Here is a 12,269-nt window from a genome sequence, read left to right as displayed (position 1 = left end):
ACGCATGAGGATGACGCGGCGGTCGGTCGGTATCGTTGGGTCTTCAAGGCCTGTTCGGATGGAGTTTTAGTATACGGAGAGGGAGGTAACATAGCGGTGAACTCAACTTGGAAGGTGCGCGGGTTGCCCAGAAATAATTGCATCGCATTTTTTTTTCCTTCAACAATGCGTTATTGATAATCATGAAAATTAGACACACGAAAGATTGGTGTTTTATCTAGACGTTCTACGTTTCCACGTAATCTCCATCCCGTTCTAGGGCCTTCTTCCAGGGCGAAACAAGGACGTATGTGCCCAGTGCTAATCCCTGTCCGGGTGGCGGAACCAGTGCTTCACTGTGTGAATCACCTCCTCATCGTCCTCAAAATGTCTTCCACGAATGGCATCCTTTAATGCCCCAAACAAGTGGAAGTCCGAGGAGCAAGGTCAAGGCTATAGGGTGGATGGGGTAACACTGTCCGACTCTGTTTTGCGGTGTGTTCAGCACTTCTCAGACGTGTGTTGGGCCGAGCGTTATCGGCTTGCTATGGCGGCGAAGAAACCAGAAGCGTGTCTTGAGTTTTGTACCGTCTCTTGGCATCACATCAATGAGAAAGTCACCTGTTACAGTCCGGGACAAGAAGGCCTCCCACTCAGCTTCAAAACGTTGCAACAAATCAAGACAAAAGTTTTTTCTGTGTGATTTGTGATACACTGTTAGTCACCATGGGACACATCTTGCACACACTTTTGAACATTTAAAAGTACGGATAATTGCATCCACACTTCCTTTGCTGATTGATAGATGCAGTGTCAACTGTTTAGTCTTAATGCGTCTGTTCTCGCGAATGACATCAGTTCGCTGTAGCATGCCAGGTGTTGACAGCTGTGCATGGTCTCCACGACCGCTGCAAAACGTGGAGCTCCGCCGAATCGCCATCTTATGACCTCACCTTCGGTGCACAGCGACTAACTGTACTTCTGTCGACAGCAGATGCTCCATAGACTTTGCACATGTGTTTGTGAATATTCCCCACAGTATCTTTCTCTGCAGTGAGAAATTCAATGATGGCACGTTGCTTGTAAATCACCTACAGTCGCCATTTTGAAACTGTCCTGCAGCTACGCTATCTGTCGTAACTGACGGAAACTTGGTGCGCTCACTCAGGAGACTTCAGATAGAACGTACGTAAAGTTTCACATTTGTAGCATTGTTTTCGGCTGAGAGAAAGTGCGGTGCATTACTTTCTGGACAACCCTCGTATGTTCACGGAATTGTTACCGTAAATCATACGGTGATACATAGTGCCTATCACTTAGCATCTGCCTGTGGAGTACTGCGGGCGTCTCCATGACGCTTCGCGTTTACTAAGCGAACGTGTGAAACGACACGCCGCGCTGCTCTTCTTTGCATCTTCCCTATTTCCTCTGTCAATCCTATCCTGTAGGGATCTGCTGACAATGGTGCGAACTATTCAACTATCAAAATGTCAGATCAAAATATCAAAATGTCCAATCAAAACAACTTCAGCCACCAAAATTTACTGTTGTTATTTTATCTGAGCAACCAGTTTCAGCCCTGCATTACGCCATCTTCAGGCCGCCTGACCCGACGTGAAGCAAGATTTCCATCTCTGAACCAGTCAAAGTAGGTGCAAGAGCTTATTTTTTTAATCTTTCAATTTTACACGTCTAGTTCCGTAGGACCAAATTGAGGAGCAAATCTCCAAGGTCATAGAACATAGAACGAAATTACAAAATAAAACTGTTGTTGTTGTTGTGGTCTTCAGTCCTGAGACTGGTTTGATGCAGCTCTCCATGCTACTCTATCCTGTGCAAGCTTCTTCATCTCCCAGTACCTACTGCAGCCTACATCCTTCTGAATCTGCTTAGTGTATTCATCTCTTGGTCTCCCTCTACGATTTTTACCCTCCACGCTGCCCTCCAATGCTAAATTTGTGATCCCTTGATTCCTCAAAACATGTCCTACCAACCGATCCCTTCTTCTAGTAAAGTTGTGCCACAAACTTCTCTTCTCCCCAATCCTGTTCAATACCTCCTCATTAGTTACGTGATCTACCCACCTTATCTTCAGCATTCTTCTGTAGCACCACATTTCAAAAGCATCTATTCTCTTCTTGTCCAAACTGGTTATCGTCCATGTTTCACTTCCATACATGGCTACACTCCATACAAATACTTTCAGAAACGACTTCCTGACACTTAAATCTATACTCGATGTTAACAAATTTCTCTTCTTCAGAAACGATTTCCTTGCCATTGCCAGTCTACATTTTATATCCTCTCTACTTCGACCATCATCAGTTATTTTGCTCCCTAAATAGCAAAACTCCTTTACTACTTTAAGTGTCTCATTTCCTAATCTAATCCCCTCAGCATCACCCGATTTAATTTGACTACATTCCATTATCCTCGTTTTGCTTTTGTTGATGTTCATCTTATATCCTCCTTTCAAGACACTGTCCATTCCGTTCAACAGCTCTTCCAAGTCCTTTGCTGTCTCTGACAGAATTACAATGTCATCGGCGAACCTCAAAGTTTTTACTTCTTCTCCATGAATTTTAATACCTACTCCGAATTTTTCTTTTGTTTCCTTTACTGCTTGCTCAATATACAGATTGAATAACATCGGGGAGAGGCTACAACCCTGTCTCACTCCTTTCCCAACCACTGCTTCCCTTTCATGCCCCTCGACTCTTATAACTGCCATCTGGTTTCTGTACAAATTGTAAATAGCCTTTCTCTCCCTGTATTTTACCCCTGCCACCTTTAGAATTTGAAAGAGAGTATTCCAGTCAACATTGTCAAAAGCTTTCTCTAAGTCTACAAATGCTAGAAACGTAGGTCTGCCTTTCCTTAATCTTTCTTCTAAGATAAGTCGTAAGGTTAGTATTGCCTCACGTGTTCCAACATTTCTACGGAATCCAAACTGATCTTCCCCGTGGTCCGCTTCTACCAGTTTTTCCATTCGTCTGTAAAGAATTCGCGTTAGTATTTTGCAGCCGTGACTTATTAAACTGATAATTCGGTAATTTTCACATCTGTCAACACCTGCTTTCTTTGGGATTGGAATTATTATATTCTTCTTGAAGTCTGTGGGTATTTCGCCTGTCTCATACATCTTGCTCACCAGATGGTAGAGTTTTGTCATGACTGGCTCTCCCAAGGCCATCAGTAGTTCTAATGGAATGTTGTCTACTCCCGGGGCCTTGTTTCGACTCAGATCTTTCAGTGCTCTGTCAAACTCTTCACGCAGTATCTTATCTCCCATTTCATCTTCATCTACATCCTCTTCCATTTCCATAATATTGTCCTCAAGTACATCGCCCTTGTATAAACCCTCTATATACTCCTTCCACCTTTCTGCCTTCCCTTCTTTGCTTAGAACTGGGTTTCCATCTGAGCTCTTGATGTTCATACAAGTGGCTCTCTTTTCTCCAAAGGTCTCTTTAATTTTCCTGTAGGCTGCATCTATCTTACCCCTAGTGAGACAAGCCTCTACATCCTTACATTTGTCCTCTAGCCATCCCTGCTTAGCCATTTTGCACTTCCTGTCGATCTCATTTTTGAGACGTTTGTATTCCTTTAAAATAAAACTAATAACAGATAAAATAAAACGTTTATGAAGCCAAAAAAAGTCAAGCCATAAGCTTAAGTAAACGCAATCAACAATATAACGTAGGAATTAGCTTAATTTTTCAAGGAACTCCTCAACAGAACGGAAGGACTGAACCATGAAGAAACTCTTCACTTTCGATTTGAAAGCGCGTGGATTACTGCTAAGATTTTTGACTTCTTGTGGTAGCTTATTGAAAATGGATGCAGCAGTATACTACATACCTTTCTGCACAACAGCTAAGGAAGTGGATCCAAATGCAGGCTGGATTTCTGCCTAGTATTACCTGAGTGAAAGCTGCTAATTCTTGGGAATAAGTTGATATCGTTAACAAGAAGCGACGGAAAATAATATATATACTGAAAGAATACCGAGACTAGTGAACAGGGGTCGACAAGAAGTTCGCGAACTTACACCACTTATTGCCCGAACTGCTCGTTTCTAAGTCAAAAATATCCTTTGAGAATGGGAAGAGTTATCTCCAACCATTAGACATAAGCCAATGAAAATAGGCAAAGTAGACTAATTTTCGAGTCGAACTATCACTTACTTCAGATACCGGTTAAATAGTATAAATGGCAGCATTAAGTGTTTGAACAAGATCCTTAATGTTTGCTTTCCAAGACAGTTAACTATTTACCTGAACACCTACAAATTTAAACTGTTCAGTATCACTAATATACGCCCTTTCTGTGAAGTTAAAATGTTCGATTTTGTTGAATTGTGTGCTAGAAACTGTAAAAACTGAGTCTTACTGTGATTCAGCGTTTGTTTATTTTGTCCAAGCACTATTTGAAGCAGAGCCAATCTTGCAAACAACGTCTTCTATTACCAAGCTAGTGTTATCAGCAAACAGAAATATTTTAGAATTACCTATAATAATACATATTACCTATATATATATATATATATATATATATATATATATATATATATATATATAGGTAATATGTATATATATATATATATATATATATATATATATAGCACATCATTTATATACTGTAAATCCAATCCCTGAGACACCCCAACTTGACCTGCCCTCTTCAGACCCCACGTCACGGCCATTCTCAATGCTGTGAATAATGACGATTTGCTGCCTGTTGTTAAAGCAAGAGGTGAACCAATTGTGATCTATTCCCTGTATTTCATAATGGTCCAACTTCGGGAGCAATATTTATGATCAACACAATCAAATGACTTAGTTAAATCAAAAATTACGCCTAGCGTTTGAAACCTTTGTTTAATCCATTCAGTATCTAACTGAGAAAACAGAACATAGCATTTTTAGTTCTTAAACCACTTCTAAAGCCGAACTGTGCATTTGATAGCAAATTATGTGATATAAAATGATCAATTATCCTTAAATACACAGCCTTTTCAATAACTTTAGCAAACACTGATGGCATAGAAATAGGCCTAAAATTGTCTACATTATCCCTTTCTCCATTTTTATAAGGCAGCTTTACTGCTGAGTAAGTTAATCGTTCAGGAAACTGACCGTTCTTAAACGAAAAATTAAAGTTATGTTTAAGTACAGTGGCTAAGTTTAGTGACTGGTATCAATGGATTTCTTCTTTACACAGTGATCCCTTTTATCATTACCTGCAGTCGGCAAGTATATGTGGTCTTTAGTCTTTCGGATAACAAAAGACAAATAGTTGATAGATTTATGTATATTCTATGGTTATCTATTGTAATCTAAATATGTACCGGGTGATCAAAAAGTCACTATAAATTTGAAAACAATAAATCACGGAATACTGTAGATAGAGAGGTACAAATTGACACACATGCTTGGAATGACATAGGGTTTTATTAGAACCAAAAAAATACAAAAGTTCAAAAAATGTACGACAGATGGCGCTTCATCAGATCAGAATAGCAATAATTAGCATAACAAAGTCAGACAAAGCAAAGATGATGTTCTTTACAGGAAATGCTCAATATGTCCACCATCATTCCTCAACAATAGCTGTAGTCGAGGATTAATATTGTGAACAGCACTGTAAAGGATGCCCGGAGTTATGGTGAAGCATTGGCGTGGGATGTTGTCTTTCAGCATCCCTAGAGATGAAACTTCCAGGCAGATTAAAACTGTGTGCCCGACCGAGACTCGAACTCGGGACCTTTGCCTTTCGCGGGCAAGTGCTCTACCATCTGAGCTACCGAAGCACGACTCATGCCCAGTACTCACAGCTTTACTTCTGCCGGTATCTCGTCTCCTACCTTCCAAACTTTACAGAAGCTCTCCTGCGAACCTTCGCAGGAGAGCTTCTGTAAAGTTTGGAAGGTAGGAGACGAGATACCGGTGAGTACTGGGCATGAGTCGTGCTTCGGTAGCTCAGATGGTAGAACACTTGCTCGCGAAAGGCAAAGGTCCCGAGTTCGAGTCTCGGTCGGGCAAACAGTTTTAATCTGCCAGGAAGTTTCATATCAGCGCACACTCCGCTGCAGAGTGAAAATCTCATTATGGAAACATCCCTAGAGATGTCGGTCGATCACGATACACTTGCGACTGCAGGTAACCCCAAAGCCAATAATCGCACGGACTGAGGTCTAGGGACCTGGGAGGCCAAGCATGACGAAAGTGGCGGCTGAGCACACGATCATCACCAAACGACGTGCGCAAAAGATCTTTCACGTGTCTAGCAATATGGGGTGGAGCGCCATCCTGCATAAACATCGTACGTTCCAGCAGGTGTTTATCAGCGAGGCTGGGGATGATGTGATTCTGTAACATATCGGCGTACCTCTCACCCGTCACGGTAGCAGTTACAAAACCAGAATCACGCATTTCCTCGAAGAAAAAAGGCCCGATAACGGTAGATGTGGTAAATCCAACCCATACCGTGACCTTCTCGTCGTGCAATGGAGTTTCCACGACAGTTCTAGGATTTCGGTAGCCCAAATTCTGCAGCTGTGGGCGTTGACAGACCCTCGGAGCGTGAAATGAGCTTCGTCGGTCCACAACACGTTACTCAACCAGTCGTCATCTTCCGCCATCTTTTGAAACGCCCACACCGCAAATGCCCTCCGCTTCACTAAATCGCCAGGTAACAAACAGTTCATGATGCCAATGGATTTTGTACGGATAGCATCGGAGTGTACGCCTCAGTGCCAACCAAACAGTAGTGTATGGAATGCCGGTGCCCGTGCATAGACGAACCTGCTAGAGTCTCCATTTCTTCCTGAACTGTCTCAGCAGCATTACGCCTTGTGCTCGGTCGGCCACTACGGGGTCTATTGTCTAAACAACCCGAAATCATTCTCGCCACAGCTGCATTTGTCAACGGACCTTTACCTGTTCGAATCCCCTTCCTATGACGATAGGATCGTAACCCTGAACTAGCACATTCCCCATTCTGATAATACGGCTTCACTAAAAGCGCCTTTTCAGGTAACGTCAACATGCTGCGACTGCTGGCGCATCTGATTCTCTCTCTCATTACAGCTCCTTTTATACACGATTGTCATGCGCAGTCACTGACGTTTTGCTGTCCAGCGCTATCTGTCGGACATTTTGTGAACTTTTTTTTTTGTTCTAATAAAACCCCATGTTATTCTAAGCATGTGTGTCAATTTTTACCTCTCTATCTACATTATTCTGTGGTTTGTTAAGTTTTCAAATTTATACTGACTTTTTGATCACCCGGTACATCAAACGGAACTTCTAAATTACGTGTGCACACCCGCGATTATCGCCAGTCACATTCCTATATAGGTCCTTTCCAAGTGAAGTAATTCCGAGTATCCTGGTTCAAATGGTTCAAATGGCTCTGAGCACTATGGGACTCAACATCTTAGGTCATAAGTCCCCTAGAACTTAGAACTACTTAAACCTAACTAACCTAAGGACATCACACACATCCTTGCCCGAAGCAGGATTCGAACCTGCGACCGTAGCAGTCCCGCTGTTCCGGACTGAAGCGCCTAGAACCGCACGGCCACCGCGGCCGGCCGAGTATCCTGTTCTTATTAAACTGATAATTTTGGCAGTGAATCACTTTGCAGTTTCATTAACTTTGTGGAGTATGAAGCTTGGTCAGTTTTCTGTACAGTAGAAAATTATTTTCTCCGCACAGTTTTTCATCTTAAAGTTTCCTAAAGTGTGCTTAGACAGTTTTTCATTAAATAAGAAGCTGCCAATAAAATAACCAATGACAAAAATATAAAGTACTTATAGCTGTCTGTAAGTAAAAGCTATAAAAAAGCAATATTATTTCACGTTGAACAGGTTTGTAAAATTTTAATGATTTGTTTCTTCGAATATGTTGTTTTAAAGTACTCATTCAAGACGTGCAGTTATTTATAAAGCCAGGTTGAGTCCAGTGATTTTGTTGCTACGTCCCCTTGTTAACTGGTAAACTAATTATGCAGGATTCATTATATTTGAAGTTGTTACTAAAGGTATTTACCAGTTTCTTACTTTTGTGTGCCACTATTTACACTCGATTATGGTTCTTCAAACTATACCCGTTTAAGGGACCCCATAAGCTACTTAATATGTGATATATGAAAGTAAATGCTCCTTCTGAGCAAGTGTAGCAACCAGTACAATCATTTATTCGGCACCAAGACCTTTTTTATAAATAATAACTGTACTGACCATGTGAACAGAGTAACTTTATGTGCAAATTTCTGAAGCCCATGTAATCAGTAATGTTTCAAATCATTATCTTGTTTTTGATAGTTAATTAAAATAATTGTAGTCTATTCTATTTCCAGTCAGACTTCGTTAGTAGGTCCATATGTCCTTCTGCTTTTGTTCATTACTCTGCGTAGTTGTTTTTGCCAATAGCAGGTGTTATTGTGAGACAGTGTGTACAGCTGCATTTATTGGCCATTCTATGTTCTGCATAAGGGTTAGCAGTTGTGCTGTTTCCTGGGGCAACTTACTGTACAATATTGAGAGTAACAATGTTAGAAGAGATTAGTTAGGGTATCAAGTAAGTATGGTTTTCTTAGGTGAAGTTTATTTCTGCTTCGACATAAAACTTCATACCGCATTGCCTTATTAGGCTGGGGATCTAATGGATATATAATTACAGTTTACTTTCGTATTAGCAGAATGTAGGTTCAAAACACATTGGCTTGTTGTTACACTTACTTCGCAATTACCAAAGTATTGTCCAGTTCCTTGTCATTAGTTACAGTCACGGTCAGGCTAAAACCCTACACAGAAGGTTAATATTATCGGCGATTGCACATTTGGTAAGGGTCGGTAGTGTTACAATACGTCTGAGAGAAGACACCATTCTGATCCAACAGCCAATATGAATTAAGACACAAATGAATTACAGACATTGGCTGCAAGTGAGCATTGATTCAAATCCAGGGGTACAGTTGAAAATATGTGCTGGGCCGGGATTCGAACCAGGCAGATGCTTACTAGGCAGATGCGCTGACCACTAAGCCATCCCAGACACATTGGCCATCACAACTGCATGGAACACCCCAGCACGCCTCCCCTCACACACCAATTCTCAACTTATTCAACTTATCTATACGCTGCTAACGTACCTTTGTAGTACCTGTTGTATTCTCGTGGCCACTGTAAAGTCTTATACCATAAGAATCATGGGAGAGGATGTTGTTTGTTGGCCAATCATCTTTCTATAACATAACTGCACTCATGTATTAGAGGGTTCTTTATTTAAAGAGATAGCTGATACTTACGTTTATCAGCGTCCATGTGTTGTGATATAAGCTCTTCAAATAATAATCTACATTCGCCTCACTACTGGTGAAGTATAGGTCCCACTGTACAATGATTGACAGAGGCCAAAGTGGGATACAAGTTGGTGCGCGAGTGACTGAGCGACCGCGCTGGTGACTGAGACTGAGCCCTCCTGTCAGTGGCAGCGATCAAATACTTGCGGTCGGGAGGGTGTTGGCGGTGCGTTGCCTGCGAGTATGTCTTTGTACTCACTCCAAATAGGCGCGCTTGGTCCAGCGCCAACCATCGATTTTCTTGCTACATCTTTTCCGACCAATGTGCTGGCAACAGCTTATGCCAACACAGTACCCCTTGTCCATTACTCTCATTACTCGTGGCACTACATTAGTAGTGTGGGGATAAGTTGAAAATATTGGTCTGATCGGAGGCATGCTAGGGTAGTCCGTGTAATAGTGATGACCACTCTGCCCAGATGGCTCAGTTGTCGGTGCATGTGTCTAGCAAGCAGGAGATCTTGGTTCAAATTCCGGTCTGGCACAAATTTTAAATTTCCGCCATTGATTTAAATCAATGCCCACTCACAGCCAATGTTTGTAATGCATCTCAACTGTACCATAGCTTTTCTGGTGTTCGGAACTTGTTAGCTTTCTTTCAGTTTTCGTAGGAACTGTGCAAGATGCATTCCATTGAATGTCGCTTTGTTGTTGGAGTCATACGTGAAACGCAGGTCTCATCATAATTAACGATGTAGTTCAAAAACTGGTCGGCATCCTTTTTGTAACAAGTGGTAAAAGTCGCTGCAGCTCACAGTCGTTGTTGTATTGTGTTAATCGGTCAAAAGTCGGCAGATCCATTTGACACACACTCGACTATAGTCCAAAAATTTGACGAAAAAACTAATCGTGAATTAAGGAAAGCACAAGCTAATTCTATAAATAATGGAAAGTCTGTCTTGTGAAAGCATTTCCTCTATCCTTGATTTGAATTGGTCAGTGATAATTGAAGATCGAACACGATGTACCATTCATGAACGGAAGCTTAATTCATTGTGTCTGTACTAACTTTTGTTGTCTGTCTAAATTTCAACAGCACAGACTTTTTCTGCATTCAGAAACCGCATTACACTACGAACCTCACACTTGGTGGGATCTTTTATTTTGTCACATATTTTAAAGTATCACAAATAGACAATAAATGAACATCCCTATTCGCTGTCAGCATCATACTGGCGTCAACGATAAGGAACGTCTATGACTCAGCGAGAGGTTTCATGGGAGGATTGCATGGCTCGTCAAACCAAAACATTCTTTACTTATAAAATAACCCTCGCAGAATAATATATTGCGTTCTGGCAGTCAAGACGCTTTTAACCCATTCGAAAAAAGTCTTATGTACGCCATATGAAAAGCAGTCTCAGAATCTAAAGCGTTTAGGAAATGGGTTCGACTGTACCTGGATAGCCTCACCCATGGCAAATACCAGGGTTGTCTAGAAAGTAAGTTCCGATCAGTCGAGGAAAGGGAAACCACTGGGAAAATCTGGTAAAGCTTTGCACAGATGTATTGGATAGTGTCTCTAGTATGCCCGTCGATCGTGTCGCGTCGCTCTTTTCAGTTTTGAGTGAACAGTGAGCACGTAAAGTTGCGTAGGGAATAGCGTCTCCCGCCAAGTATGAGGGCTTGGTTAGAGAATTCGCCTGTGTCATGCAGCCCACATAACACAACTGTCGAGCAGTTCCTTCTTCTCGCCAATTCTCAGCCGCTCACTGCAGGGGCAGTGAAGACGCTCCTGCACCGTTTCCGATGAGAAGTGTTCGATCGCCCGCAATACAGTCCGCAATTGGCTCCCCCTGAGTCTCATCTCTGCTCACAAGAACCACTGGCTATGAAGAAAAAAAAATTTCCACAGACAACGAGCTGCAAACCAGTGCAGATAACTGGCCGAAAGCACAGGCGGCTACTTTCTATGACGAGGGTATTGGAAATTTGATACAACACTACGACAAAACTCGAAGCGGGAGCGGCGACTATGTAGAGAAGTAGGTGCACCTAACTGTTGCGAATAAAACGTTTCTGGTTATCACTGTGGTTTCCATTTCGCGACCGATCGGAACTTACTTTCTGGACAAACCTCGTGTTAAATGAAGGACGCTTGCTGGATTGTCCATTGTTTCCGTATTTTGGAATCCATGCTAGTTTCTACGCAGAAAGCTACATTAATATCCCGGTAGTTAATAGTTTTCAGTGTAAGGCCTAGTATTCATCCACACGATTGCTACCACTCATGGAACGATGACTATGAAATATGCAGCAGTTTCAGATTTCACTAATAATGGCTTCAACATGAAAGAGAAACCGGTCGAGGACTTAAAAAAAAGTTTTTAGCAACTGGAACTGTTGGTCTTGAATTCACTACACAGTTACGGAACGGCGGCGCTCTCCACAAAGAGAGAAATCGATAAAGTGCCGTGCAGAGCCCCGATGGACATCTTCGAGTCGGCAAGACCGACCGGAACCAGGAGCACCTCTGAAGATGGCCGACACAGCTGTGCACGAAACGTCACGATCAAGGAAGTTTCATCGACCACGACCATCCAACCCGAAAGCAACCAAATACACTCCTGGAAATTGAAATAAGAACACCGTGAATTCATTGTCCCAGGAAGGGGAAACTTTATTGACACATTCCTGGGGTCGGATACATCACATGATCACACTGACAGAACCACAGGCACATAGACACAGGCAACAGAGCATGCACAATGTCGCCACTAGTACAGTGTATATCCACCTTTCGCAGCAATGCAGGCTGCTATTCTCCCATGGAGACGATCGTAGAGATGCTGGATGTAGTCCTGTGGAACGGCTTGCCATGCCATTTCCACCTGGCGCCTCAGTTGGACCAGCGTTCGTGCTGGACGTGCAGACCGCGTGAGACGACGCTTCATCCAGTCCCAAACATGCTCAATGGGGG

This window comes from Schistocerca nitens, chromosome 7, assembly GCF_023898315.1.
Source record: "Schistocerca nitens isolate TAMUIC-IGC-003100 chromosome 7, iqSchNite1.1, whole genome shotgun sequence".
Classification (NCBI taxonomy): domain Eukaryota; kingdom Metazoa; phylum Arthropoda; class Insecta; order Orthoptera; family Acrididae; genus Schistocerca; species Schistocerca nitens.
The sequence above is the reverse complement of the archived record's forward strand: the minus strand, read 5'-3'. Positions refer to the sequence as shown.